Below are 23,009 nucleotides of genomic sequence, written 5' to 3'. Positions count from 1 at the left end.
GAATCCTACGCCAGAACGGCCCCGGCGGCGCGAATGGCTCGGGCCGTCGAGGTCGGCTGCTTTGTCATAAAAGGGAGTTTCGAAGGGCATGTCATGGGTGCGATCATACCAGCACTAATGCACCGGATCCCATCAAAACTCCGCAGTTAAGCGTGCTTGGGCGAGAGTAGCACTAGGATGGGTGACCACCTGGGAAGTCCTCGTGTTGCACCCCTTTTATTTTTTGCCCCTTTTTTTTATTTTTTGATAATATTTATTTTTAATTTTTTGGCTTTTGGCTTTTCCGCTTCGGATAATTTTTTTCCTCCGAAAATAAACTGAGTCCGGAGACTGGCGGTGCCATGCAGCATAGCGGGACCAGCGCGTTGAATCCTACGCCAGAACGGCCCCGGCGGTGCGAATGTCTCGGGCCGTCGAGACCTGCTGCTTTGTCATAAAAGGGAGTTTCGAAGGGCTTGTCATGGGTGCGATCATACCAGCACTAATGCACCGGATCCCATCTGAACTCCGCAGTTAAGCGTGCTTGGGCGAGAGTAGTACTAGGATGGGTGACCCCCCGGGAAGTCCTCGTGTTGCACCCCATTTATTTTTTGCCCGTTTTTTTATTTTTTGATAATATTTATTTTTAATTTTTCGGCTTTTGGCTTTTCCACTTCGGATAATTTTTTTCCCCCGAAAATAAACTGAGTCCGGAGACTGGCGGTGCCATGCAGCATAGCGGGACCAGCGCGTTGAATCCTACGCCAGAACGGCCCCGGCGGCGCGAATGTCTCGGGCCGTCGAGGTCGGCTGCTTTGTCATAAAAGGGAGTTTCGAAGGGCATGTCATAGGTGCGATCATACCAGCACTAATGCACCGGATCCCATCAAAACTCCGCAGTTAAGCGTGCTTGGGCGAGAGTAGCACTAGGATGGGTGACCACCTGGGAAGTCCTCGTGTTGCACCCCTTTTATTTTTTGCCCCTTTTTTTATTTTTTGATAATATTTATTTTAAATTTTTTGGCTTTTGGCTTTTCCGCTTCGGATAATTTTTTTCCTCCGAAAATAAACTGAGTCCGGAGACTGGCGGTGCCATGCAGCATAGCGGGACCAGCGCGTTGAATCCTACGCCAGAACGGCCCCGGCGGTGCGAATGTCTCGGGCCGTCGAGACCTGCTGCTTTGTCATAAAAGGGAGTTTCGAAGGGCTTGTCATGGGTGCGATCATACCAGCACTAATGCACCGGATCCCATCTGAACTCCGCAGTTAAGCGTGCTTGGGCGAGAGTAGTACTAGGATGGGTGACCCCCTGGGAAGTCCTCGTGTTGCACCCCTTTTATTTTTTGCCCCTTTTTTTATTTTTTGTTAATATTTATTTTTAATTTTTCGGCTTTTAGCTTTTCCTCTTCGGATAATTTTTTTTCCCCGAAAATAAACTGAGTCCGGAGACTGGCGGTGCCATGCAGCATAGCGGGACCAGCGCGTTGAATCCTACGCCAGAACGGCCCCGGCGGCGCGAATGTCTCGGGCCGTCGAGGTCGGCTGCTTTGTCATAAAAGGGAGTTTCGAAGGGCATGTCATGGGTGCGATCATACCAGCACTAATGCACCGGATCCCATCAGAACTCCGCAGTTAAGCGTGCTTGGGCGAGGATAGTACTAGGATGGGTGACCCTATGGAAAGTCCTCGTGTTGCACCCCTTTTATTTTTTGCCCGCTTTTTTATTTTTTGATAATATTTATTTTTAATTTTTCGGCCTTTGGCTTTTCCTCTTCGGATAATTTTTTTTCCCCGAAAATAAACTAAGTCCGGAGACTGGCGGTGCCATGCAGCATAGCGGGACCAGCGCGTTGAATCCTACGCCAGAACGGCCCCGCCGGCGCGAATGTCTCGGGCCGTCGAGGTCTGCTGCTTTGTCATAAAAGGGAGTTTCGAAGGGCATGTAATGGGTACGATCATACCAGCACTAATGCACCAGATTCCATCAGAACTCCGCAGTTAAGCATGCTTGGGCGAGAGTAGTACTAGGATGGGTGACCCTCTGGGAAGTCCTCGTGTTGCACCCCTTTAATTTTTTGCCCGCTTTTTTATTTTTTGATAATATTTATTTTTAATTTTTCGGCTTTTGGCTTTTCCACTCCGGATAATTTTTTTCCTCCCAAAATAAACTGAGTTCGGAGACAGGCGGTGCCATGCAGCATAGCGGGACTAGCGCGTTGAATTCTACGCCAGAACGGCCCCGGCGGCGCGAATGTCTCGGGCCGTCGAGGTCTGCTGCTTTGTCATAAAAGGGAGTTTCGAAGGGCTTGTCATGGGTGTGATCATACCAGCACTAATGCACCGGATCCCATCAGAACTCCGCAGTTAAGCGTGCTTGGGCGAGAGTAGTACAAGGATGGGTGACCCCCTGGGAAGTCCTCGTGTTGCCCCCCTTTTATTTTTTGCCCGCTTTTTTATTTTTTGATAATATTTATTTTTAATTTTTCGGCTTTTGGCTTTTCCTCTTCGGATAATTTTTTCCCCCGAAAATAAACTGAGTCCGGAGACTGGCGGTGCCATGCAGCATAGCGGGACCAGCGTGTTGAATCCTACGCCAGAACGGCCCCGGCGGCGCGAATGTCTCGGGCCGTCGAGGTCGGCTGCTTTGTCATAAAAGGGAGTTTCGAAGGGCATGTCATGGGTGCGATCATACCAGCACTAATGCACCGGATCCCATTAGAACTCCGCAGTTAAGCGTGCTTGGGCGAGAGTAGTACTAGGATGGGTGACCCCCTGGGAAGTCCTCGTGTTGCACCCCTTTTATTTTTTGCCCGCTTTTTTATTTTTTGATAATATTTATTTTTAATTTTTCGGCTTTTGGCTTTTCCTCTTCGGATAATTTTTTTCCCCCGAAAATAAACTGAGTCCGGAGACTGGCGGTGCCATGCAGCATAGCGGGACCAGCGCGTTGAATCCTACGCCAGAACGGCCCCGGCGGCGCGAATGTCTCGGGCCGTCGAGACCTGCTGCTTTGTCATAACAGGGAGTTTCGAAGGGCTTGTCATGGGTGCGATCATACCAGCACTAATGCACCGGATCCCATCAGAACTCCGCAGTTAAGCGTGCTTGGGCGAGAGTAGTACTAGGATGGGTGACCCCCTGGGAAGTCCTCGTGTTGCACCCCTTTTATTTTTTGCCCGCTTTTTTATTTTTTGATAATATTTATTTTTAATTTTTCGGCTTTTGTCTTTTCCACTTCGGATAATTTTTTCCCCCGAAAATAAACTGAGTCCGGAGACTGGCGGTGCCATGCAGCATAGCGGGACCAGCGCGTTGAATCCTACGCCAGAACGGCCCCGGCGGTGCGAATGTCTCGGGCCGTCGAGACCTGCTGCTTTGTCATAACAGGGAGTTTCGAAGGGCTTGTCATGGGTGCGATCATACCAGCACTAATGCACCGGATCCCATCAGAACTCCGCAGTTAAGCGTGCTTGGGCGAGAGTAGTACTAGGATGGGTGACCCCCTGGGAAGTCCTCGTGTTGCACCCCTTTTATTTTTTGCCCGCTTTTTTATTTTTTGATAATATTTATTTTTAATTTTTCGGCTTTTGTCTTTTCCACTTCGGATAATTTTTTCCCCCGAAAATAAACTGAGTCCGGAGACTGGCGGTGCCATGCAGCATAGCGGGACCAGCGCGTTGAATCCTACGCCAGAACGGCCCCGGCGGTGCGAATGTCTCGGGCCGTCGAGACCTGCTGCTTTGTCATAACAGGGAGTTTCGAAGGGCTTGTCATGGGTGCGATCATACCAGCACTAATGCACCGGATCCCATCAGAACTCCGCAGTTAAGCGTGCTTGGGCGAGAGTAGTACTAGGATGGGTGACCCCCTGGGAAGTCCTCGTGTTGCACCCCTTTTATTTTTTGCCCGCTTTTTTATTTTTTGATAATATTTATTTTTAATTTTTCGGCTTTTGGCTTTTCCTCTTCGGATAATTTTTTCCCCCGAAAATAAACTGAGTCCGGAGACTGGCGGTGCCATGCAGCATAGCGGGACCAGCGCGTTGAATCCTACGCCAGAACGGCCCCGGCGGTGCGAATGTCTCGGGCCGTCGAGACCTGCTGCTTTGTCATAACAGGGAGTTTCGAAGGGCTTGTCATGGGTGCGATCATACCAGCACTAATGCACCGGATCCCATCAGAACTCCGCAGTTAAGCGTGCTTGGGCGAGAGTAGTACTAGGATGGGTGACCCCCTGGGAAGTCCTCGTGTTGCACCCCTTTTATTTTTTGCCCGCTTTTTTATTTTTTGATAATATTTATTTTTAATTTTTCGGCTTTTGTCTTTTCCACTTCGGATAATTTTTTTTCCACGAAAATAAACTGAGTCCGGAGACTGGCGGTGCCATGCAGCATAGCGGGACCAGCGCGTTGAATCCTACGCCAGAACGGCCCCGGCGGCGCGAATGTCTCGGGCCGTCGAGACCGGCTGCTTTGTCATAAAAGGGAGTTTCGAAGGGCTTGTCATGGGTGCGATCATACCAGCACTAACGCACCGGATCCCATCAGAACTCCGCTGTTAAGCGTGCTTGGGCGAGAGTAGCACAAGGTAGCGGGACCACCTGGGAAGTCCTCGTGTTGCACCCCCTTTATTTTTTGCCCCTTTTTTTATTTTTTGATAATATTTATTTTTACTTTTTCGGCTTTTGGCTTTTCCTCTTCTGATAATTTTTTTCCTCTGAAAATAAACTGAGTCCGGAGACCGGCGGTGCCATGCAGCATAGCGGGACCAGCGCGTTGAATCCTACGCCAGAACGGCCCCGGCGGTGCGAATGTCTCGGGCCGTCGAGACCTGCTGCTTTGTCATAACAGGGAGTTTCGAAGGGCTTGTCATGGGTGCGATCATACCAGCACTAATGCACCGGATCCCATCAGAACTCCGCAGTTAAGCGTGCTTGGGCGAGAGTAGTACTAGGATGGGTGACCCCCTGGGAAGTCCTCGTGTTGCACCCCTTTTATTTTTTGCCCGCTTTTTTATTTTTTGATAATATTTATTTTTAATTTTTCGGCTTTTGGCTTTTCCTCTTCGGATAATTTTTTTCCCCCGATAATAAACTGAGTCCGGAGACTGGCGGTGCCATGCAGCATAGCGGGACCAGCGCGTTGAATCCTACGCCAGAACGGCCCCGGCGGCGCGAATGTCTCGGGCCGTCGAGGCCGGCTGCTTTGTCATAAAAGAGAGTTTCGAAGGGCATGTCATGGGTGCGATCATACCAGCACTAATGCACCGGATCCCATCAAAACTCCGCAGTTAAGCGTGCTTGGGCGAGGGTAGTACTAGGATGGGTGACCCTATGGAAAGTCCTCGTGTTGCACCCTTTTTATTTTTTGCCCGCTTTTTTATTTATTGATAATATTTATTTTTAATTTTTCGGCCTTTGTCTTTTCCTCTTCGGATAATTTTTTTTCCCCGAAAATAAACTGAATCCGGAGACTGGCGGTGCCATGCAGCATAGCGGGACCAGCGCGTTGAATCCTACGCCAGAACGGCCCTGGCGGCGCGAATGTCTCGGGCCATCGAGATCGGCTACTTTGTCATAAAAAGGAGTTTCAAAGGGCTTGTCATGGGTGCGATCATACCAGCACTAATGCACCGGATTCCATCAGAACTCCGCAGTTAAGCGTGCTTGGGCGACAGTAGTACTAGGATGGGTGACCCCCCGGGAAGTCCTCGTGTTGCACCCCATTTATTTTTTGCCCTTTTTTTTATTTTTTGATAATATTTATTTTTAATTTTTCGGCTTTTGGCTTTTCCACTTCGGATAATTTTTTTTCTCCGAAAATAAACTGAGTCCGGAGACTGGCGGTGCCATGCAGCATAGCGGGACCAGCGCGTTGAATCCTACGCCAGAACGGCCCCGCCGGCGCGAATGTCTCGGGCCGTCGAGGTCTGCTGCTTTGTCATAAAAGGAAGTTTCGAAGGGCATATCATGGGTGCGATCATACCAGCACTAATGCACCGGATTCCATCAGAACTCCGCATTTAAGCATGCTTGGGCGAGAGTAGTACTAGGATGGGTGACCCTCTGGGAAGTCCTCGTGTTGCACCCCTTTAATTTTTTGCCCGCTTTTTTATTTTTTGATAATATTTATTTTTAATTTTTCGGCTTTTGGCTTTTCCACTCCGGATAATTTTTTTCCTCCGAAAATAAACTGAGTTCGGAGACTGGCGGTGCCATGCAGCATAGCGAGACCAGCGCGTTGAATTTTACGCCAGAACGGCCCCGGCGGCGCGAATGTCTCGGGCCGTCGAGACCGGCTGCTTTGTCATAAAAAGGAGTTTCGAAGGGCTTGTCATGGGTGCGATCATACTAGCACTAATGCGCCGGATCCCATCAGAACTCCGCAGTTAAGCGTGCTTGGGCGAGAGTAGTACTAGGATGGGTGACCCCCCAGGAAGTCCTCGTGTTGCACCCCTTTTATTTTTTGCCCTTTTTTTATTTTTTGATAATATTAATTTTTAATTTTTCAGCTTTTGGCTTTTCCACTTCGGATAATTTTTTTTCCACGAAAATAAACTGAGTCCGGAGACTGGCGGTGCCATGCAGCATAGCGGGACCAGCGCATTGAATCCTACGCCAGAACGGCCCCGGCGGCGCGAATGTCTCGGGCCGTCGAGACCGGCTGCTTTGTCATAAAAGGGAGTTTCGAAGGGCTTGTCATGGGTGCGATCATACCAGCACTAATGCACCGGATCCCATCAGAACTCTGCAGTTAAGCGTGCTTGGGCGAGAGTAGCACAAGGTAGCGGGACCACCTGGGAAGTCCTCGTGTTGCACCCCTTTTATTTTTTGCCCTTTTTTTATTTTTTGATAATATTTATTTTTAATTTTTCGGCTTTTGGCTTTTCCTCTTCTGATATTTTTTTTCCTCCGAAAATAAACTGAGTCTGGAGACCGGCGGTGCCATGCAGCATAGTGGGACCAGCGCGTTGAATCCTACGCCAGAACGGCCCCGGCGGTGCGAATGTCTCGGGCCGTCGAGACCTGCCGCTTTGTCATAACAGGGAGTTTCGAAGGGCTTGTCATGGGTGCGATCATACCAGCACTAATGCACCGGATCCCATCAGAACTCCGCAGTTAAGCGTGCTTGGGCGAGAGTAGTACTAGGATGGGTGACCCCCTGGGAAGTCCTCGTGTTGCACCCCTTTTATTTTTTGCCCGCTTTTTTATTTTTTGATAATATTTATTTTTAATTTTTCGGCTTTTGGCTTTTCCTCTTCGGATAATTTTTTTCCCCCGAAAATAAACTGAGTCCGGAGACTGGCGGTGCCATGCAGCATAGCGGGACCAGCGCGTTGAATCCTACGCCAGAACGGCCCCGGCGGCGCGAATGTCTCGGGCCGTCGAGGTCGGCTGCTTTGTCATAAAAGGGAGTTTCGAAGGGCATGTCATGGGTGCGATCATACCAGCACTAATGCACCGGATCCCATCAAAACTCCGCAGTTAAGCGTGCTTGGGCGAGGGTAGTACTAGGATGGGTGACCCTATGGAAAGTCCTCGTGTTGCACCCTTTTTATTTTTTGCCCGCTTTTTTATTTTTCGATAATATTTATTTTTAATTTTTCGGCCTTTGTCTTTTCCTCTTCGGATAATTTTTTTTCTCCGAAAATAAACTGAGTCCGGAGACTGGCGGTGCCATGCAGCATAGCGGGACCAGCGCGTTGAATCCTACGCCAGAACGGCCCTGGCGGCGCGAATGTCTCGGGCCATCGAGACCGGCTGCTTTCTCATAAAAAGGAGTTTCGAAGGGCTTGTCATGGGTGCGATCATACCAGCACTAATGCACCGGATCCCATCAGAACTCCGCAGTTAAGCGTGCTTGGGCGACAGTAGTACTAGGATGGGTGACCCCCCGGGAAGTCCTCGTGTTGCACCCCATTTATTTTTTGCCCTTTTTTTATTTTTTGATAATATTTATTTTCAATTTTTCGGCTTTTGGCTTTTCCACTTCGGATAATTTTTTTCCTCCGAAAATAAACTGTGTCCGGAGACTGGCGGTGCCATGCAGCATAGCGGGACCAGCGCGTTGAATCCTACGCCAGAACGGCCCCGGCGGCACGAATGTCTCGGGCCGTCGAGGTCTGCTGCTTTGTCATATAAGAGAGTTTCGAAGGGAATGTCATGGGTGCGATCATACCAGCACTAATGCACCGAATCCCATCAGAACTCCGCAGTTAAGCGTGCTTGGGCGGGAGAAGTACTAGGATGGGTGACCCCCTGGGAAGTCCTCGTGTTGCACCCATTTTATTTTTTGCTCGTTTTTTTATTTTTTGATAATATTTATTTTTAATTTTTTGGCTTTTGGCTTTTCCTCTTCGGATAATTTTTTCCCCCGAAAATAAACTGAGTCCGGAGACTGGCGGTGCCATGCAGCATAGCGGGACCAGCGCGTTGAATCCTACGCCAGAACGGCCCCGGCGGCGCGAATGTCTCGGGCCGTCGAGACCGGCTGCTTTGTCATAACAGGGAGTTTCGAAGGGCTTGTCATGGGTGCGATCATACCAGCACTAATGCACCGGATCCCATCAGAACTCCGCAGTTAAGCGTGCTTGGGCGAGAGTAGCACAAGGTAGCGGGACCACCTGGGAAGTCCTCGTGTTGCACCCCTTTTATTTTTTGCCCTTTTTTTATTTTTTGATAATATTTATTTTTAATTTTTCGGCTTTTGGCTTTTCCTCTTCTGATATTTTTTTTCCTCCGAAAATAAACTGAGTCTGGAGACCGGCGGTGCCATGCAGCATAGTGGGACCAGCGCGTTGAATCCTACGCCAGAACGGCCCCGGCGGTGCGAATGTCTCGGGCCGTCGAGACCTGCTGCTTTGTCATAACAGGGAGTTTCGAAGGGCTTGTCATGGGTGCGATCATACCAGCACTAATGCACCGGATCCCATCAGAACTCCGCAGTTAAGCGTGCTTGGGCGAGAGTAGTACTAGGATGGGTGACCCCCTGGGAAGTCCTCGTGTTGCACCCCTTTTATTTTTTGCCCGCTTTTTTATTTTTTGATAATATTTATTTTTAATTTTTCGGCTTTTGGCTTTTCCTCTTCGGATAATTTTTTTCCCCCGAAAATAAACTGAGTTCGGAGACTGGCGGTGCCATGCAGCATAGCGAGACCAGCGCGTTGAATCCTACGCCAGAACGGCCCCGGCGGCGCGAATGTCTCGGGCCGTCGAGGTCGGCTGCTTTGTCATAAAAGGGAGTTTCGAAGGGCATGTCATGGGTGCGATCATACCAGCACTAATGCACCGGATCCCATCAAAACTCCGTAGTTACGCGTGCTTGGGCGAGGGTAGTGCTAGGATGGGTGACCCTATGGAAAGTCCTCGTGTTGCACCCTTTTTATTTTTTGCCCGCTTTTTTATTTTTTGATAATATTTATTTTTAATTTTTCGGCCTTTGTCTTTTCCTCTTCGGATAATTTTTTTTCCCCGAAAATAAACTGAGTCCGGAGACTGGCGGTGCCATGCAGCATAGCGGGACTAGCGCGTTGAATCCTACGCCAGAACGGCCCTGGCGGCGCGAATGTCTCGGGCCATCGAGACCGGCTGCTTTCTCATAAAAAGGAGTTTCGAAGGGCTTGTCATGGGTGCGATCATCCCAGCACTAATGCACCGGATCCCATCAGAACTCCGCAGTTAAGCGTGCTTGGGCGAGAGTAGTACTAGGATGGGTGACCCCCTGGGAAGTCCTCGTGTTGCACCCCTTTTATTTTTTGCCCGCTTTTTTATTTTTTGATAATATTTATTTTTAATTTTTCGGATTTTGGCTTTTCCTCTTTGGATAATTTTTTTCCCCGAAAATAAACTGAGTCCGGAGACTGGCGGTGCCATGCAGCATAGCGGGACCAGCACGTTGAATCCTGCGCCAGAACGGCCCCGCCGGCGCGAATGTCTCGGGCCGTCGAGGTCTGCTGCTTTGTCATAAAAGGAAGTTTCGAAGGGCATATCATGGGTGCGATCATACCAGCACTAATGCACCGGATTCCATCAGAACTCCGCAGTTAAGCATGCTTGGGCAAGAGTAGTACTAGGATGGGTGACCCTCTGGGAAGTCCCCGTGTTGCACCCCTTTAATTTTTTGCCCGCTTTTTTATTTTTTGATAATATTTATTTTTAATTTTTCGGCTTTTGGCTTTTCCACTCTGGATAATTTTTTTCCTCCGAAAATAAACTGAGTTCGGAGACTGGCGGTGCCATGCAGCATAGCGGGACTAGCGCGTTGAATTTTACGCCAGAACGGCCCCGGCGGCGCGAATGTCTCGGGCCGTCGAGACCGGCTGCTTTGTCATAAACAGGAGTTTCGAAGGGCTTGTCATGGGTGCGATCATACCAGCACTAATGCGCCGGATCCCATCAGAACTCCGCAGTTAAGCGTGCTTGGGCGAGGGTAGTACTAGGATGGGTGACCCCCCAGGAAGTCCTCGTGTTGCACCCCTTTTATTTTTTGCCCTTTTTTTATTTTTTGATAATATTTATTTTTAATTTTTCAGCTTTTGGCTTTTCCACTTCAGATAATTTTTTTTCCACGAAAATAAACTGAGTCCGGAGACTGGCGGTGCCATGCAGCATAGCTGGACCAGCGCATTGAATCCTACGCCAGAACGGCCCCGGCGACGCGAATGTCTCGGGCCGTCGAGACCGGCTGCTTTGTCATAAAAGGGAGTTTCGAAGGGCTTGTCATGGGTGCGATCATACCAGCACTAATGCACCGGATCCCATCAGAACTCCGCAGTTAAGCGTGCTTGGGCGAGAGTAGCACTAGGATGGGTGACCACCTAGGAAGTCCTCGTTTTGCACTTCTTTTATTTTTTGCCCTATTTTTATTTTTTGATAATATTTATTTTTAATTTTTCGGCCTTTGTCTTTTCCTCTTCGGATAATTTTTTTTCCCCGAAAATAAACTGAGTCCGGAGACTGGCGGTGCCATGCAGCATAGCGGGACCAGCGCGTTGAATCCTACGCCAGAACGGCCCTGGCGGCGCGAATGTCTCGGGCCGTCGAGACCGGCTGCTTTGTCACAAAAAGGAGTTTCGAAGGGCTTGTCATGGGTGCGATCATACCAGCACTAATGCACCGGATCCCATCAGAACTCCGCAGTTAAGCGTGCTTGGGCGACAATAGTACTAGGATGGGTGACCCCCCGGGAAGTCCTCGTGTTGCACCCCATTTATTTTTTGCAATTTTTTTTATTTTTTGATAATATTTATTTTCAATTTTTCGGCTTTTGGCTTTTCCACTTCGGATAATTTTTTTCCTCCGAAAATAAACTGAGTCCGGAGACTGGCGGTGCCATGCAGCATAGCGGGACCAGCGCGTTGAATCCTACGCCAGAACGGCCCCGGCGGCACGAATGTCTCGGGCCGTCGAGGTCTGCTGCTTTGTCATATAAGAGAGTTTCGAAGGGAATGTCATGGGTGCGATCATACCAGCACTAATGCACCGGATCCCATCAGACCTCCGCAGTTAAGCGTGCTTGGGCGGGAGAAGTACTAGGATGGGTGACCCCCTGGGAAGTCCTCGTGTTGCACCCCTTTTATTTTTTGCCTGTTTTTTTATTTTTTGATAATATTTATTTTTAATTTTTTGGCTTTTGGCTTTTCCTCTTCGGATAATTTTTTCCCCCAAAAATAAACTGAGTCCGGAGACTGGCGGTGCCATGCAGCATAGCGGGACCAGCGCGTTGAATCCTACGCCAGAACGGCCCCGGCGGCGCGAATGTCTCGGGCCGTCGAGGTCTGCTGCTTTGTCATGAAAGGAAGTTTCGAAGGGCATGTCATGGGTGCGATCATACCAGCACTAATGCACCGGATTCCATCAGAACTCCGCAGTTAAGCATGCTTGGGCGAGAGTAGTACTAGGATGGGTGACCCTCTGGGAAGTCCTCGTGTTGCACCCCTTTAATTTTTTGCCCGCTTTTTTATTTTTTGATAATATTTATTCTTAATTTTTCGGCTTTTGGCTTTTCCACTCCGGATAATTTTTTTCCTCCGAAAATAAACTGAGTCCGGAGACTGGCGGTGCCATGCAGCATAGCGGGACTAGCGCGTTGAATCCTACGCCAGAACGGCCCCGGCGGTGCGAATGTCTCGGGCCGTCGAGACCTGCTGCTTTGTCATAAAAAGGAGTTTCGAAGGGCTTGTCATGGGTGCGATCATCCCAGCACTAATGCACCGGATCCCATCAGAACTCCGCAGTTAAGCGTGCTTGGGCGAGAGTAGTACTAGGATGGGTGACCCCCGGGAAGTCCTCGTGTTGCACCCCTTTTATTTTTTGCCCGCTTTTTTATTTTTTGATAATATTTATTTTTAATTTTTCGGCTTTTGGCTTTTCCACTCTGGATAATTTTTTTCCTCCGAAAATAAACTGAGTTCGGAGACTGGCGGTGCCATGCAGCATAGCGGGACTAGCGCGTTGAATTTTACGCCAGAACGGCCCCGGCGGCGCGAATGTCTCGGGCCGTCGAGACCGGCTGCTTTGTCATAAACAGGAGTTTCGAAGGGCTTGTCATGGGTGCGATCATACCAGCACTAATGCGCCGGATCCCATCAGAACTCCGCAGTTAAGCGTGCTTGGGCGAGGGTAGTACTAGGATGGGTGACCCCCCAGGAAGTCCTCGTGTTGCACCCCTTTTATTTTTTGCCCTTTTTTTATTTTTTGATAATATTTATTTTTAATTTTTCAGCTTTTGGCTTTTCCACTTCAGATAATTTTTTTTCCACGAAAATAAACTGAGTCCGGAGACTGGCGGTGCCATGCAGCATAGCTGGACCAGCGCATTGAATCCTACGCCAGAACGGCCCCGGCGACGCGAATGTCTCGGGCCGTCGAGACCGGCTGCTTTGTCATAAAAGGGAGTTTCGAAGGGCTTGTCATGGGTGCGATCATACCAGCACTAATGCACCGGATCCCATCAGAACTCCGCAGTTAAGCGTGCTTGGGCGAGAGTAGCACTAGGATGGGTGACCACCTAGGAAGTCCTCGTTTTGCACTTCTTTTATTTTTTGCCCTATTTTTATTTTTTGATAATATTTATTTTTAATTTTTCGGCCTTTGTCTTTTCCTCTTCGGATAATTTTTTTTCCCCGAAAATAAACTGAGTCCGGAGACTGGCGGTGCCATGCAGCATAGCGGGACCAGCGCGTTGAATCCTACGCCAGAACGGCCCTGGCGGCGCGAATGTCTCGGGCCGTCGAGACCGGCTGCTTTGTCACAAAAAGGAGTTTCGAAGGGCTTGTCATGGGTGCGATCATACCAGCACTAATGCACCGGATCCCATCAGAACTCCGCAGTTAAGCGTGCTTGGGCGACAATAGTACTAGGATGGGTGACCCCCCGGGAAGTCCTCGTGTTGCACCCCATTTATTTTTTGCAATTTTTTTTATTTTTTGATAATATTTATTTTCAATTTTTCGGCTTTTGGCTTTTCCACTTCGGATAATTTTTTTCCTCCGAAAATAAACTGAGTCCGGAGACTGGCGGTGCCATGCAGCATAGCGGGACCAGCGCGTTGAATCCTACGCCAGAACGGCCCCGGCGGCACGAATGTCTCGGGCCGTCGAGGTCTGCTGCTTTGTCATATAAGAGAGTTTCGAAGGGAATGTCATGGGTGCGATCATACCAGCACTAATGCACCGGATCCCATCAGACCTCCGCAGTTAAGCGTGCTTGGGCGGGAGAAGTACTAGGATGGGTGACCCCCTGGGAAGTCCTCGTGTTGCACCCCTTTTATTTTTTGCCTGTTTTTTTATTTTTTGATAATATTTATTTTTAATTTTTTGGCTTTTGGCTTTTCCTCTTCGGATAATTTTTTCCCCCAAAAATAAACTGAGTCCGGAGACTGGCGGTGCCATGCAGCATAGCGGGACCAGCGCGTTGAATCCTACGCCAGAACGGCCCCGGCGGCGCGAATGTCTCGGGCCGTCGAGGTCTGCTGCTTTGTCATGAAAGGAAGTTTCGAAGGGCATGTCATGGGTGCGATCATACCAGCACTAATGCACCGGATTCCATCAGAACTCCGCAGTTAAGCATGCTTGGGCGAGAGTAGTACTAGGATGGGTGACCCTCTGGGAAGTCCTCGTGTTGCACCCCTTTAATTTTTTGCCCGCTTTTTTATTTTTTGATAATATTTATTCTTAATTTTTCGGCTTTTGGCTTTTCCACTCCGGATAATTTTTTTCCTCCGAAAATAAACTGAGTCCGGAGACTGGCGGTGCCATGCAGCATAGCGGGACTAGCGCGTTGAATCCTACGCCAGAACGGCCCCGGCGGTGCGAATGTCTCGGGCCGTCGAGACCTGCTGCTTTGTCATAAAAAGGAGTTTCGAAGGGCTTGTCATGGGTGCGATCATCCCAGCACTAATGCACCGGATCCCATCAGAACTCCGCAGTTAAGCGTGCTTGGGCGAGAGTAGTACTAGGATGGGTGACCCCCGGGAAGTCCTCGTGTTGCACCCCTTTTATTTTTTGCCCGCTTTTTTATTTTTTGATAATATTTATTTTTAATTTTTCGGCTTTTGGCTTTTCCTCTTCGGATAATTTTTTCCCCCGAAAATAAACTGAGTCCGGAGACTGGCGGTGCCATGCAGCATAGCGGGACCAGCGCGTTGAATCCTACGCCAGAACGGCCCTGGCGGCGCGAATGTCTCGGGCCGTCGAGACCGGCTGCTTTGTCACAAAAAGGAGTTTCGAAGGGCTTGTCATGGGTGCGATCATACCAGCACTAATGCACCGGATCCCATCAGAACTCCGCAGTTAAGCGTGCTTGGGCGACAATAGTACTAGGATGGGTGACCCCCCGGGAAGTCCTCGTGTTGCACCCCATTTATTTTTTGCAATTTTTTTTATTTTTTGATAATATTTATTTTCAATTTTTCGGCTTTTGGCTTTTCCACTTCGGATAATTTTTTTCCTCCGAAAATAAACTGAGTCCGGAGACTGGCGGTGCCATGCAGCATAGCGGGACCAGCGCGTTGAATCCTACGCCAGAACGGCCCCGGCGGCACGAATGTCTCGGGCCGTCGAGGTCTGCTGCTTTGTCATATAAGAGAGTTTCGAAGGGAATGTCATGGGTGCGATCATACCAGCACTAATGCACCGGATCCCATCAGACCTCCGCAGTTAAGCGTGCTTGGGCGGGAGAAGTACTAGGATGGGTGACCCCCTGGGAAGTCCTCGTGTTGCACCCCTTTTATTTTTTGCCTGTTTTTTTATTTTTTGATAATATTTATTTTTAATTTTTTGGCTTTTGGCTTTTCCTCTTCGGATAATTTTTTCCCCCAAAAATAAACTGAGTCCGGAGACTGGCGGTGCCATGCAGCATAGCGGGACCAGCGCGTTGAATCCTACGCCAGAACGGCCCCGGCGGCGCGAATGTCTCGGGCCGTCGAGGTCTGCTGCTTTGTCATGAAAGGAAGTTTCGAAGGGCATGTCATGGGTGCGATCATACCAGCACTAATGCACCGGATTCCATCAGAACTCCGCAGTTAAGCATGCTTGGGCGAGAGTAGTACTAGGATGGGTGACCCTCTGGGAAGTCCTCGTGTTGCACCCCTTTAATTTTTTGCCCGCTTTTTTATTTTTTGATAATATTTATTCTTAATTTTTCGGCTTTTGGCTTTTCCACTCCGGATAATTTTTTTCCTCCGAAAATAAACTGAGTCCGGAGACTGGCGGTGCCATGCAGCATAGCGGGACAAGCGCGTTGAATCCTACGCCAGAACGGCCCCGGCGGTGCGAATGTCTCGGGCCGTCGAGACCTGCTGCTTTGTCATAAAAAGGAGTTTCGAAGGGCTTGTCATGGGTGCGATCATCCCAGCACTAATGCACCGGATCCCATCAGAACTCCGCAGTTAAGCGTGCTTGGGCGAGAGTAGTACTAGGATGGGTGACCCCCGGGAAGTCCTCGTGTTGCACCCCTTTTATTTTTTGCCCGCTTTTTTATTTTTTGATAATATTTATTTTTAATTTTTCGGCTTTTGGCTTTTCCTCTTCGGATAATTTTTTCCCCCGAAAATAAACTGAGTCCGGAGACTGGCGGTGCCATGCAGCATAGCGGGACCAGCGCGTTGAATCCTACGCCAGAACGGCCCCGCCGGCGCGAATGTCTCGGGCCGTCGAGGTCTGCTGCTTTGTCATAAAAGGAAGTTTCGAAGGGCATATCATGGGTGCGATCATACCAGCACTAATGCACCGGATTCCATCAGAACTCCGCAGTTAAGCATGCTTGGGCGAGAGTTGTACTAGGATGGGTGACCCTCTGGGAAGTCCTCGTGTTGCACCCCTTTAATTTTTTGCCCGCTTTTTTATTTTTTGATAATATTTATTTTTAATTTTTCGGCTTTTGGCTTTTCCACTCCGGATAATTTTTTTCCTCCGAAAATAAACTGAGTTCGGAGACTGGCGGTGCCATGCAGCATAGCGGGACCAGCGCGTTGAATTTTACGCCAGAACGGCCCCGGCGGCGCGAATGTCTCGGGCCGCCGAGACCGGCTGCTTTGTCATAAACGGGAGTTTCGAAGGGCTTGTCATGGGTGCGATCATACCAGCACTAATGCGCCGGATCCCATCAGAACTCCGCAGTTAAGCGTGCTTGGGCGAGAGTAGTACTAGGATGGGTGACCCCCCAGGAAGTCCTCGTGTTGCACCCCTTTTATTTTTTGCCCTTTTTTATTTTTTGATAATATTTATTTTTAATTTTTCAGCTTTTGGCTTTTCCACTTCAGATAATTTTTTTTCCGCGAAAATAAACTGAGTCCGGAGACTGGCGGTGCCATGCAGCATAGCGGGACCAGCGCATTGAATCCTACGCCAGAACGGCCCCGGCGGCGCGAATGTCTCGGGCCGTCGAGACCGGCTGCTTTGTCATAAAAGGGAGTTTCGAAGGGCTTGTCATGGGTGCGATCGTACCAGCACTAATGCACCGGATCCCATCAGAACTCCGCAGTTAAGCGTGCTTGGGCGAGAGTACCACTAGGATGGGTGACCACCTGGGAAGTCCTCGTTTTGCACTTCTTTTATTTTTTGCCCGTTTTTTTATTTTTTGATAATATTTATTTTTAATTTTTCGGCTTTCGGCTTTTCCTCTTCGGATAATTTTTTCCCCCGAAAATAAACTGAGTCCGGAGACTGGCGGTGCGATGCAGCATAGCGGGACCAGCGCGTTGAATCCTACGCCAGAACGGCCCCGCCGGCGCGAATATCTCGGGCCGTCGAGGTCTGCTGCTTTGTCATAAAAGGATGTTTCGAAGGGCATGTCATGGGTGCGATCATACCAGCACTAATGCACCGGATTCCATCAGAACTCCGCAGTTAAGCATGCTTGGGCGAGAGTAGTACTAGGATGGGTGACCCTCTGGGAAGTCCTCGTGTTGCACCATTTTAATTTTTTGCCCGCTTTTTTATTTTTTGATAATATTTATTTTTAATTTTTCGGCTTTTGGCTTTTCCACTCCGGATAATTTTTTTCCTCCAAAAATAAACTGAGTTCAGAGACTGGCGGTGCCATGCAGCATAGCGGGACCAGCGCGTTGAATTTTACGCCAGAACGGCCCCGGCGGCGCGAATGTCTCGGGCCGTCGAGACCGGCTGCTTTGTCATAAAAAGGAGTTTCGAAGGGCTTGTCATGGGTGCGATCATACCAGCACTAATGCACCGGATCCCATCAGAACTCCGCAGTTAAGCGTGCTTGGGCGAGAGTAGCACAAGGATGGGTGACCACCTGGGAAGTCCTCGTGTTGCACCCCTTTTATTTTTTGCCCGTTTTTTTATTTTTTGATAATATTTATTTTTAATTTTTCGGCTTTTGGCTTTTCCTCTTCGGATAATTTTTTTCCTCCGAAAATAAACTGAGTCCGGAGACTGGCGGTGCCATGCAGCATAGCGGGACCAGCGCGTTGAATCCTACGCCAGAACGGCCCCGGCGGTGCGAATGTCTCGGGCCGTCGAGAACTGCTGCTTTGTCATAAAAGGGAGTTTCGAAGGGCTTGTCATGGGTGCGATCATACCAGCACTAATGCACCGGATCCCATCAGAACTCCGCAGTTAAGCGTGCTTGGGCGAGAGTAGTACTGGATGGGTGACCCCCTGGGAAGTCCTCGTGTTGCACCCCTTTTATTTTTTGCCCTTTTTTTATTTTTTTGATAATATTTATTTTTAATTTTTCGGCTCTTGGCTTTTCCACTTCGGATAATTTTTTTTCCACGAAAATAAACTGAGTCCGGAGACTGGCGGTGCCATGCAGCATAGCGGGACCAGCGCGTTGAATCCTACGCCAGAACGGCCCCGGCGGCACGAATGTCTCGGGCCGTCGAGACCGGCTGCTTTGTCATAAAAGGGAGTTTCGAAGGGCTTGTCATGGGTGCGATCATACCAGCACTAATGCACCGGATCCCATCAGAACTCCGCAGTTAAGCGTGCTTGGGCGAGAGTAGCACAAGGATGGGTGACCACCTGGGAAGTCCTCGTGTTGCACCCCTTTTATTTTTTGCCCGTTTTTTTATTTTTTGATAATATTTATTTTTAATTTTTCGGCTTTTGGCTTTTCCTCTTCGGATAATTTTTTTCCTCCGAAAATAAACTGAGTCCGGAGACTGGCGGTGCCATGCAGCATAGCGGGACCAGCGCGTTGAATCCTACGCCAGAACGGCCCCGGCGGTGCGAATGTCTCGGGCCGTCGAGAACTGCTGCTTTGTCATAAAAGGGAGTTTCGAAGGGCTTGTCATGGGTGCGATCATACCAGCACTAATGCACCGGATCCCATCAGAACTCCGTAGTTAAGCGTGCTTGGGCGAGAGTAGTACTAGGATGGGTGACCCCCTGGGAAGTCCTCGTGTTGCACCCCTTTTATTTTTTGCCCGCTTTTTTATTTTTTGATAATATTTATTTTTAATTTTTCGGCTTTCGGCTTTTCCTCTTCGGATAATTTTTTCCCCCGAAAATAAACTGAGTCCGGAGACTGGCGGTGCCATGCAGCATAGCGGGACCAGCGCGTTGAATCCTACGCCAGAACGGCCCCGGCGGCGCGAATGTCTCGGGCCGTCGAGACCGGCTGCTTTGTCATAAAAGGGAGTTTCGAAGGGCTTGTCATGGGTGCGATCATACCAGCACTAATGCACCGGATCCCATCAGAACTCCGCAGTTAAGCGTGCTTGGGCGAGAGTAGCACTAGGTAGCGGGACCACTTGGGAAGTCCCCGTGTTGCACCCCTTTTATTTTTTGCCCATTTTTTTCTTTTTTGATAATATTTATTTTTAATTTTTCGGCTTTTGGCTTTTCCTCTTCCGATAATTTTTTTCCTCCGAAAATAAACTGAGTCCGGAGACTGGCGGTGCCATGCAGCATAGCGGGACCAGCGCGTTGAATCCTACGCCAGAACGGCCCCGGCGGTGCGAATGTCTCGGGCCGTCGAGACCTGCTGCTTTGTCATAACAGGGAGTTTCGAAAGGCTTGTCATGGGTGCGATCATACCAGCACCAATGCACCGGATCCCATCAGAACTCCGCAGTTAAGCGTGCTTGGGCGAGAGTAGTACTAGGATGGGTGACCCCCTGGGAAGTCCTCGTGTTGCACCCCTTTTATTTTTTGCCCGCTTTTTTATTTTTTGATAATATTTATTTTTAATTTTTCGGCTTTTGGCTTTTCCTCTTCGGATAATTTTTTTCCCCCGAAAATAAACTGAGTCCGGAGACTGGCGGTGCCATGCAGCATAGCGGGACCAGCGCGTTGAATCCTACGCCAGAGCGGCCCCGGCGGCGCGAATGTCTCGGGCCGTCGAGGTCGGCTGCTTTGTCATAAAAGGGAGTTTCGAAGGGCATGTCATGGGTGCGATCATACCAGCACTAATGCACCGGATCCCATCAAAACTCCGCAGTTAAGCGTGCTTGGGCGAGGGTAGTACTAGGATGGTTGACCCTATGGAAAGTCCTCATGTTGCACCCCTTTTATTTTTTGCCCGCTTATTTATTTTTTGATAATATTTATTTTTAATTTTTCGTTCTTTGGCTTTTCCTCTTCGGATAATTTTTTTCCCCCGAAAATAAACTGAGTCCGGAGACTGGCGGTGCCATGCAGCATAGCGGGACCAGCGCGTTGAATCCTACGCCAGAACGGCCCCGCCGGCGCGAATGTCTCGGGCCGTCGAGGTCTGCTGCTTTGTCATAAAAGGAAGTTTCGAAGGGCATGTCATGGGTGCGATCAAACCAGCACTAATGCACCGGATTCCATCAGAACTCCGCAGTTAAGCATGCTTGGGCGAGAGTAGTACTAGGATGGGTGTCCCTCTGGGAAGTCCTCGTGTTGCCCCCCTTTAATTTTTTGCCCGCTTTTTTATTTTTTGATAATATTTATTTTTAATTTTTCGGCTTTTGGCTTTTCCACTCCGGATAATTTTTTTCCTCCAAAAATAAACTGAGTTCGGAGACTGGCGGTGCCATGCAGCATAGCGGGACCAGCGCGTTGAATTTTACGCCAGAACGGCCCCGGTGGCGCGAATGTCTCGGGCCGTCGAGACCGGCTGCTTTGTCATAAAAAGGAGTTTCGAATGGCTTGTCATGGGTGCGATCATACCAGCACTAATGCGCCGGATCCCATCAGAACTCCGCAGTTAAGCATGCTTGGGCGAGAGTAGTACTAGGATGGGTGACCCCCCAGGAAGTCCTCGTGTTGCACCCCTTTTATTTTTTGCCCTTTTTTTATTTTTTTGATAATATTTATTTTTAATTTTTCGGCTCTTGGCTTTTCCACTTCGGATAATCTTTTTTCCACGAAAATAAACTGAGTCCGGAGACTGGCGGTGCCATGCAGCATAGCGGGACCAGCGCGTTGAATCCTACGCCAGAACGGCCCCGGCGGTGCGAATGTCTCGGGCCGTCGAGAACTGCTGCTTTGTCATAAAAGGGAGTTTCGAAGGGCTTGTCATGGGTGCGATCATACCAGCACTAATGCACCGGATCCCATCAGAACTCCGCAGTTAAGCGTGCTTGGGCGAGAGTAGTACTAGGATGGGTGACCCCCTGGGAAGTCCTCGTGTTGCACCCCTTTTATTTTTTGCCCGCTTTTTTATTTTTTGATAATATTTATTTTTAATTTTTCGGCTTTCGGCTTTTCCTCTTCGGATAATTTTTTCCCCCGAAAATAAACTGAGTCCGGAGACTGGCGGTGCTATGCAGCATAGTGGGACCAGCGCGTTGAATCCTACGCCAGAACGGCCCCGGCGGCGCGAATGTCTCGGGCCGTCGAGACCGGCTGCTTTGTCATAAAAGGGAGTTTCGAAGGGCTTGTCATGGGTGCGATCATACCAGCACTAATGCACCGGATCCCATCAGAACTCCGCAGTTAAGCGTGCTTGGGCGAGAGTAGCACTAGGTAGCGGGACCACTTGGGAATTCCCCGTGTTGCACCCCTTTTATTTTTTGCCCGTTTTTTTCTTTTTTGATAATATTTATTTTTAATTTTTCGGCTTTTGGCTTTTCCTCTTCTGATAATTTTTTTCCTCCGAAAATAAACTGAGTCCGGAGACTGGCGGTGCCATGCAGCATAGCGGGACCAGCGCGTTGAATCCTACGCCAGAACGGCCCCGGCGGTGCGAATGTCTCGGGCCGTCGAGAACTGCTGCTTTGTCATAAAAGGGAGTTTCGAAGGGCTTGTCATGGGTGCGATCATACCAGCACTAATGCACCGGATCCCATCAGAACTCCGCAGTTAAGCGTGCTTGGGCGAGAGTAGTACTAGGATGGGTGACCCCCTGGGAAGTCCTCGTGTTGCACCCCTTTTATTTTTTGCCCGCTTTTTTATTTTTTGATAATATTTATTTTTAATTTTTCGGCTTTCGGCTTTTCCTCTTCGGATAATTTTTTCCCCCGAAAATAAACTGAGTCCGGAGACTGGCGGTGCCATGCAGCATAGCGGGACCAGCGCGTTGAATCCTACGCCAGAACGGCCCCGGCGGCGCGAATGTCTCGGGCCGTCGAGACCGGCTGCTTTGTCATAAAAGGGAGTTTCGAAGGGCTTGTCATGGGTGCGATCATACCAGCACTAATGCACCGGATCCCATCAGAACTCCGCAGTTAAGCGTGCTTGGGCGAGAGTAGCACTAGGTAGCGGGACCACTTGGGAAGTCCCCGTGTTGCACCCCTTTTATTTTTTGCCCCTTTTTTTCTTTTTTGATAATATTTATTTTTAATTTTTCGGCTTTTGGCTTTTCCTCTTCTGATAATTTTTTTCCTCCGAAAATAAACTGAGTCCGGAGACTGGCGGTGCCATGCAGCATAGCGGGACCAGCGCGTTGAATCCTACGCCAGAACGGCCCCGGCGGTGCGAATGTCTCGGGCCGTCGAGACCTGCTGCTTTGTCATAACAGGGAGTTTCGAAAGGCTTGTCATGGGTGCGATCATACCAGCACCAATGCACCGGATCCCATCAGAACTCCGCAGTTAAGCGTGCTTGGGCGAGAGTAGTACTAGGATGGGTGACCCCCTGGGAAGTCCTCGTGTTGCACCCCTTTTATTTTTTGCCCGCTTTTTTATTTTTTGATAATATTTATTTTTAATTTTTCGGCTTTTGGCTTTTCCTCTTCGGATAATTTTTTTCCCTCGAAAATAAACTGAGTCCGGAGACTGGCGGTGCCATGCAGCATAGCGGGACCAGCGCGTTGAATCCTACGCCAGAGCGGCCCCGGCGGCGCGAATGTCTCGGGCCGTCGAGGTCGGCTGCTTTGTCATAAAAGGGAGTTTCGAAGGGCATGTCATGGGTGCGATCATACCAACACTAATGCACCGGATCCCATCAAAACTCCGCAGTTAAGCGTGCTTGGGCGAGGGTAGTACTAGGATGGTTGACCCTATGGAAAGTCCTCATGTTGCACCCCTTTTATTTTTTGCCCGCTTATTTATTTTTTGATAATATTTATTTTTAATTTTTCGTTCTTTGGCTTTTCCTCTTCGGATAATGTTTTTCCCCCGAAAATAAACTGAGTCCGGAGACTGGCGGTGCCATGCA

The 23,009-nt window shown here is 49.4% G+C and overlaps 48 non-coding genes and 15 pseudogenes across 48 annotated transcripts; all 63 read left to right on the top strand.

Moving 5' to 3' along the window:
- The first annotated feature begins 95 nt into the window (after positions 1 to 95).
- Positions 96 to 214, top strand: LOC149754698 (5S ribosomal RNA). The gene has a single exon (XR_016408032.1). It is a non-coding gene; the product is annotated as a 5S ribosomal RNA (ribosomal RNA).
- A 248-nt stretch (positions 215 to 462) lies between these two features.
- Positions 463 to 581, top strand: LOC149754697 (5S ribosomal RNA). The gene has a single exon (XR_016413023.1). It is a non-coding gene; the product is annotated as a 5S ribosomal RNA (ribosomal RNA).
- Positions 582 to 828: 247 nt separating this feature from the next.
- LOC149754696 (5S ribosomal RNA) lies at positions 829 to 947 on the top strand (annotated as a pseudogene).
- A 247-nt stretch (positions 948 to 1,194) lies between these two features.
- On the top strand, positions 1,195 to 1,313 carry LOC149754695 (5S ribosomal RNA). The gene has a single exon (XR_016407805.1). It is a non-coding gene; the product is annotated as a 5S ribosomal RNA (ribosomal RNA).
- Positions 1,314 to 1,560: 247 nt separating this feature from the next.
- On the top strand, positions 1,561 to 1,679 carry LOC149754694 (5S ribosomal RNA). The gene has a single exon (XR_016403580.1). It is a non-coding gene; the product is annotated as a 5S ribosomal RNA (ribosomal RNA).
- A 247-nt stretch (positions 1,680 to 1,926) lies between these two features.
- Positions 1,927 to 2,045, top strand: LOC149754693 (5S ribosomal RNA; annotated as a pseudogene).
- Positions 2,046 to 2,292: 247 nt separating this feature from the next.
- Positions 2,293 to 2,411, top strand: LOC149754692 (5S ribosomal RNA). Its single transcript, XR_016406740.1, has one exon. It is a non-coding gene; the product is annotated as a 5S ribosomal RNA (ribosomal RNA).
- A 246-nt stretch (positions 2,412 to 2,657) lies between these two features.
- On the top strand, positions 2,658 to 2,776 carry LOC149754691 (5S ribosomal RNA). The gene has a single exon (XR_016412906.1). It is a non-coding gene; the product is annotated as a 5S ribosomal RNA (ribosomal RNA).
- A 247-nt stretch (positions 2,777 to 3,023) lies between these two features.
- LOC149754690 (5S ribosomal RNA) lies at positions 3,024 to 3,142 on the top strand. Its single transcript, XR_016411306.1, has one exon. It is a non-coding gene; the product is annotated as a 5S ribosomal RNA (ribosomal RNA).
- A 246-nt stretch (positions 3,143 to 3,388) lies between these two features.
- Positions 3,389 to 3,507, top strand: LOC149754689 (5S ribosomal RNA). Its single transcript, XR_016411297.1, has one exon. It is a non-coding gene; the product is annotated as a 5S ribosomal RNA (ribosomal RNA).
- A 246-nt stretch (positions 3,508 to 3,753) lies between these two features.
- LOC149754688 (5S ribosomal RNA) lies at positions 3,754 to 3,872 on the top strand. The gene has a single exon (XR_016411295.1). It is a non-coding gene; the product is annotated as a 5S ribosomal RNA (ribosomal RNA).
- Positions 3,873 to 4,118: 246 nt separating this feature from the next.
- On the top strand, positions 4,119 to 4,237 carry LOC149754687 (5S ribosomal RNA). The gene has a single exon (XR_016411294.1). It is a non-coding gene; the product is annotated as a 5S ribosomal RNA (ribosomal RNA).
- A 247-nt stretch (positions 4,238 to 4,484) lies between these two features.
- On the top strand, positions 4,485 to 4,603 carry LOC149754686 (5S ribosomal RNA; annotated as a pseudogene).
- A 247-nt stretch (positions 4,604 to 4,850) lies between these two features.
- LOC149754685 (5S ribosomal RNA) lies at positions 4,851 to 4,969 on the top strand. The gene has a single exon (XR_016411290.1). It is a non-coding gene; the product is annotated as a 5S ribosomal RNA (ribosomal RNA).
- Positions 4,970 to 5,216: 247 nt separating this feature from the next.
- LOC149754684 (5S ribosomal RNA) lies at positions 5,217 to 5,335 on the top strand. The gene has a single exon (XR_016407552.1). It is a non-coding gene; the product is annotated as a 5S ribosomal RNA (ribosomal RNA).
- Positions 5,336 to 5,582: 247 nt separating this feature from the next.
- LOC149754683 (5S ribosomal RNA) lies at positions 5,583 to 5,701 on the top strand. The gene has a single exon (XR_016408084.1). It is a non-coding gene; the product is annotated as a 5S ribosomal RNA (ribosomal RNA).
- Positions 5,702 to 5,948: 247 nt separating this feature from the next.
- LOC149754682 (5S ribosomal RNA) lies at positions 5,949 to 6,067 on the top strand. Its single transcript, XR_016408841.1, has one exon. It is a non-coding gene; the product is annotated as a 5S ribosomal RNA (ribosomal RNA).
- Positions 6,068 to 6,314: 247 nt separating this feature from the next.
- LOC149754681 (5S ribosomal RNA) lies at positions 6,315 to 6,433 on the top strand. The gene has a single exon (XR_016407537.1). It is a non-coding gene; the product is annotated as a 5S ribosomal RNA (ribosomal RNA).
- Positions 6,434 to 6,679: 246 nt separating this feature from the next.
- Positions 6,680 to 6,798, top strand: LOC149754680 (5S ribosomal RNA; annotated as a pseudogene).
- A 246-nt stretch (positions 6,799 to 7,044) lies between these two features.
- LOC149754679 (5S ribosomal RNA) lies at positions 7,045 to 7,163 on the top strand. The gene has a single exon (XR_016411282.1). It is a non-coding gene; the product is annotated as a 5S ribosomal RNA (ribosomal RNA).
- A 247-nt stretch (positions 7,164 to 7,410) lies between these two features.
- On the top strand, positions 7,411 to 7,529 carry LOC149754678 (5S ribosomal RNA). Its single transcript, XR_016407551.1, has one exon. It is a non-coding gene; the product is annotated as a 5S ribosomal RNA (ribosomal RNA).
- Positions 7,530 to 7,776: 247 nt separating this feature from the next.
- On the top strand, positions 7,777 to 7,895 carry LOC149754677 (5S ribosomal RNA). Its single transcript, XR_016406240.1, has one exon. It is a non-coding gene; the product is annotated as a 5S ribosomal RNA (ribosomal RNA).
- A 246-nt stretch (positions 7,896 to 8,141) lies between these two features.
- LOC149754676 (5S ribosomal RNA) lies at positions 8,142 to 8,260 on the top strand. Its single transcript, XR_016405364.1, has one exon. It is a non-coding gene; the product is annotated as a 5S ribosomal RNA (ribosomal RNA).
- Positions 8,261 to 8,506: 246 nt separating this feature from the next.
- On the top strand, positions 8,507 to 8,625 carry LOC149754675 (5S ribosomal RNA; annotated as a pseudogene).
- A 246-nt stretch (positions 8,626 to 8,871) lies between these two features.
- Positions 8,872 to 8,990, top strand: LOC149754674 (5S ribosomal RNA). The gene has a single exon (XR_016411271.1). It is a non-coding gene; the product is annotated as a 5S ribosomal RNA (ribosomal RNA).
- Positions 8,991 to 9,237: 247 nt separating this feature from the next.
- On the top strand, positions 9,238 to 9,356 carry LOC149754673 (5S ribosomal RNA; annotated as a pseudogene).
- Positions 9,357 to 9,603: 247 nt separating this feature from the next.
- Positions 9,604 to 9,722, top strand: LOC149754672 (5S ribosomal RNA). The gene has a single exon (XR_016402573.1). It is a non-coding gene; the product is annotated as a 5S ribosomal RNA (ribosomal RNA).
- A 246-nt stretch (positions 9,723 to 9,968) lies between these two features.
- Positions 9,969 to 10,087, top strand: LOC149754671 (5S ribosomal RNA). The gene has a single exon (XR_016408685.1). It is a non-coding gene; the product is annotated as a 5S ribosomal RNA (ribosomal RNA).
- A 247-nt stretch (positions 10,088 to 10,334) lies between these two features.
- Positions 10,335 to 10,453, top strand: LOC149754670 (5S ribosomal RNA). Its single transcript, XR_016403866.1, has one exon. It is a non-coding gene; the product is annotated as a 5S ribosomal RNA (ribosomal RNA).
- Positions 10,454 to 10,699: 246 nt separating this feature from the next.
- Positions 10,700 to 10,818, top strand: LOC149754669 (5S ribosomal RNA; annotated as a pseudogene).
- A 246-nt stretch (positions 10,819 to 11,064) lies between these two features.
- Positions 11,065 to 11,183, top strand: LOC149754668 (5S ribosomal RNA). Its single transcript, XR_016407180.1, has one exon. It is a non-coding gene; the product is annotated as a 5S ribosomal RNA (ribosomal RNA).
- A 247-nt stretch (positions 11,184 to 11,430) lies between these two features.
- LOC149754667 (5S ribosomal RNA) lies at positions 11,431 to 11,549 on the top strand. Its single transcript, XR_016401588.1, has one exon. It is a non-coding gene; the product is annotated as a 5S ribosomal RNA (ribosomal RNA).
- Positions 11,550 to 11,795: 246 nt separating this feature from the next.
- On the top strand, positions 11,796 to 11,914 carry LOC149754666 (5S ribosomal RNA). The gene has a single exon (XR_016406122.1). It is a non-coding gene; the product is annotated as a 5S ribosomal RNA (ribosomal RNA).
- Positions 11,915 to 12,161: 247 nt separating this feature from the next.
- Positions 12,162 to 12,279, top strand: LOC149754665 (5S ribosomal RNA). The gene has a single exon (XR_016407172.1). It is a non-coding gene; the product is annotated as a 5S ribosomal RNA (ribosomal RNA).
- Positions 12,280 to 12,526: 247 nt separating this feature from the next.
- On the top strand, positions 12,527 to 12,645 carry LOC149754664 (5S ribosomal RNA). Its single transcript, XR_016403865.1, has one exon. It is a non-coding gene; the product is annotated as a 5S ribosomal RNA (ribosomal RNA).
- Positions 12,646 to 12,891: 246 nt separating this feature from the next.
- LOC149754663 (5S ribosomal RNA) lies at positions 12,892 to 13,010 on the top strand (annotated as a pseudogene).
- Positions 13,011 to 13,256: 246 nt separating this feature from the next.
- On the top strand, positions 13,257 to 13,375 carry LOC149754662 (5S ribosomal RNA). The gene has a single exon (XR_016407178.1). It is a non-coding gene; the product is annotated as a 5S ribosomal RNA (ribosomal RNA).
- A 247-nt stretch (positions 13,376 to 13,622) lies between these two features.
- On the top strand, positions 13,623 to 13,741 carry LOC149754661 (5S ribosomal RNA). The gene has a single exon (XR_016401587.1). It is a non-coding gene; the product is annotated as a 5S ribosomal RNA (ribosomal RNA).
- Positions 13,742 to 13,987: 246 nt separating this feature from the next.
- Positions 13,988 to 14,106, top strand: LOC149754660 (5S ribosomal RNA). The gene has a single exon (XR_016406120.1). It is a non-coding gene; the product is annotated as a 5S ribosomal RNA (ribosomal RNA).
- Positions 14,107 to 14,353: 247 nt separating this feature from the next.
- LOC149754659 (5S ribosomal RNA) lies at positions 14,354 to 14,471 on the top strand. The gene has a single exon (XR_016407171.1). It is a non-coding gene; the product is annotated as a 5S ribosomal RNA (ribosomal RNA).
- A 246-nt stretch (positions 14,472 to 14,717) lies between these two features.
- On the top strand, positions 14,718 to 14,836 carry LOC149754658 (5S ribosomal RNA). The gene has a single exon (XR_016407177.1). It is a non-coding gene; the product is annotated as a 5S ribosomal RNA (ribosomal RNA).
- A 247-nt stretch (positions 14,837 to 15,083) lies between these two features.
- Positions 15,084 to 15,202, top strand: LOC149754657 (5S ribosomal RNA). Its single transcript, XR_016401586.1, has one exon. It is a non-coding gene; the product is annotated as a 5S ribosomal RNA (ribosomal RNA).
- A 246-nt stretch (positions 15,203 to 15,448) lies between these two features.
- On the top strand, positions 15,449 to 15,567 carry LOC149754656 (5S ribosomal RNA). Its single transcript, XR_016406119.1, has one exon. It is a non-coding gene; the product is annotated as a 5S ribosomal RNA (ribosomal RNA).
- Positions 15,568 to 15,814: 247 nt separating this feature from the next.
- On the top strand, positions 15,815 to 15,932 carry LOC149754655 (5S ribosomal RNA). Its single transcript, XR_016407170.1, has one exon. It is a non-coding gene; the product is annotated as a 5S ribosomal RNA (ribosomal RNA).
- Positions 15,933 to 16,178: 246 nt separating this feature from the next.
- LOC149754654 (5S ribosomal RNA) lies at positions 16,179 to 16,297 on the top strand. The gene has a single exon (XR_016407806.1). It is a non-coding gene; the product is annotated as a 5S ribosomal RNA (ribosomal RNA).
- A 247-nt stretch (positions 16,298 to 16,544) lies between these two features.
- LOC149754653 (5S ribosomal RNA) lies at positions 16,545 to 16,663 on the top strand. The gene has a single exon (XR_016405276.1). It is a non-coding gene; the product is annotated as a 5S ribosomal RNA (ribosomal RNA).
- Positions 16,664 to 16,908: 245 nt separating this feature from the next.
- On the top strand, positions 16,909 to 17,027 carry LOC149754652 (5S ribosomal RNA; annotated as a pseudogene).
- Positions 17,028 to 17,273: 246 nt separating this feature from the next.
- LOC149754651 (5S ribosomal RNA) lies at positions 17,274 to 17,392 on the top strand. The gene has a single exon (XR_016408109.1). It is a non-coding gene; the product is annotated as a 5S ribosomal RNA (ribosomal RNA).
- Positions 17,393 to 17,639: 247 nt separating this feature from the next.
- On the top strand, positions 17,640 to 17,758 carry LOC149754650 (5S ribosomal RNA). The gene has a single exon (XR_016407014.1). It is a non-coding gene; the product is annotated as a 5S ribosomal RNA (ribosomal RNA).
- A 247-nt stretch (positions 17,759 to 18,005) lies between these two features.
- Positions 18,006 to 18,123, top strand: LOC149754649 (5S ribosomal RNA). The gene has a single exon (XR_016403386.1). It is a non-coding gene; the product is annotated as a 5S ribosomal RNA (ribosomal RNA).
- A 247-nt stretch (positions 18,124 to 18,370) lies between these two features.
- Positions 18,371 to 18,489, top strand: LOC149754648 (5S ribosomal RNA). The gene has a single exon (XR_016407013.1). It is a non-coding gene; the product is annotated as a 5S ribosomal RNA (ribosomal RNA).
- A 247-nt stretch (positions 18,490 to 18,736) lies between these two features.
- On the top strand, positions 18,737 to 18,855 carry LOC149754647 (5S ribosomal RNA). Its single transcript, XR_016412478.1, has one exon. It is a non-coding gene; the product is annotated as a 5S ribosomal RNA (ribosomal RNA).
- A 246-nt stretch (positions 18,856 to 19,101) lies between these two features.
- LOC149754646 (5S ribosomal RNA) lies at positions 19,102 to 19,220 on the top strand (annotated as a pseudogene).
- A 247-nt stretch (positions 19,221 to 19,467) lies between these two features.
- Positions 19,468 to 19,586, top strand: LOC149754645 (5S ribosomal RNA). The gene has a single exon (XR_016402043.1). It is a non-coding gene; the product is annotated as a 5S ribosomal RNA (ribosomal RNA).
- A 247-nt stretch (positions 19,587 to 19,833) lies between these two features.
- On the top strand, positions 19,834 to 19,952 carry LOC149754644 (5S ribosomal RNA; annotated as a pseudogene).
- A 247-nt stretch (positions 19,953 to 20,199) lies between these two features.
- Positions 20,200 to 20,318, top strand: LOC149754643 (5S ribosomal RNA; annotated as a pseudogene).
- Positions 20,319 to 20,565: 247 nt separating this feature from the next.
- Positions 20,566 to 20,684, top strand: LOC149754642 (5S ribosomal RNA). Its single transcript, XR_016407834.1, has one exon. It is a non-coding gene; the product is annotated as a 5S ribosomal RNA (ribosomal RNA).
- Positions 20,685 to 20,931: 247 nt separating this feature from the next.
- On the top strand, positions 20,932 to 21,050 carry LOC149754641 (5S ribosomal RNA). The gene has a single exon (XR_016411260.1). It is a non-coding gene; the product is annotated as a 5S ribosomal RNA (ribosomal RNA).
- Positions 21,051 to 21,296: 246 nt separating this feature from the next.
- LOC149754640 (5S ribosomal RNA) lies at positions 21,297 to 21,415 on the top strand (annotated as a pseudogene).
- A 247-nt stretch (positions 21,416 to 21,662) lies between these two features.
- Positions 21,663 to 21,781, top strand: LOC149754639 (5S ribosomal RNA). Its single transcript, XR_016411248.1, has one exon. It is a non-coding gene; the product is annotated as a 5S ribosomal RNA (ribosomal RNA).
- Positions 21,782 to 22,027: 246 nt separating this feature from the next.
- LOC149754638 (5S ribosomal RNA) lies at positions 22,028 to 22,146 on the top strand (annotated as a pseudogene).
- Positions 22,147 to 22,393: 247 nt separating this feature from the next.
- On the top strand, positions 22,394 to 22,512 carry LOC149754637 (5S ribosomal RNA). The gene has a single exon (XR_016402042.1). It is a non-coding gene; the product is annotated as a 5S ribosomal RNA (ribosomal RNA).
- Positions 22,513 to 22,759: 247 nt separating this feature from the next.
- Positions 22,760 to 22,878, top strand: LOC149754636 (5S ribosomal RNA; annotated as a pseudogene).
- Positions 22,879 to 23,009: the final 131 nt, after the last annotated feature.

This window comes from Phoenix dactylifera, chromosome 4, assembly GCF_051530095.1.
Source record: "Phoenix dactylifera cultivar Ajwa chromosome 4, Ajwa_hap1_PhDact_Kaust_v1.1, whole genome shotgun sequence".
NCBI classification, from domain to species: domain Eukaryota; kingdom Viridiplantae; phylum Streptophyta; class Magnoliopsida; order Arecales; family Arecaceae; genus Phoenix; species Phoenix dactylifera.
The sequence above is the reverse complement of the archived record's forward strand: the minus strand, read 5'-3'. Positions and strand labels throughout refer to the sequence as shown.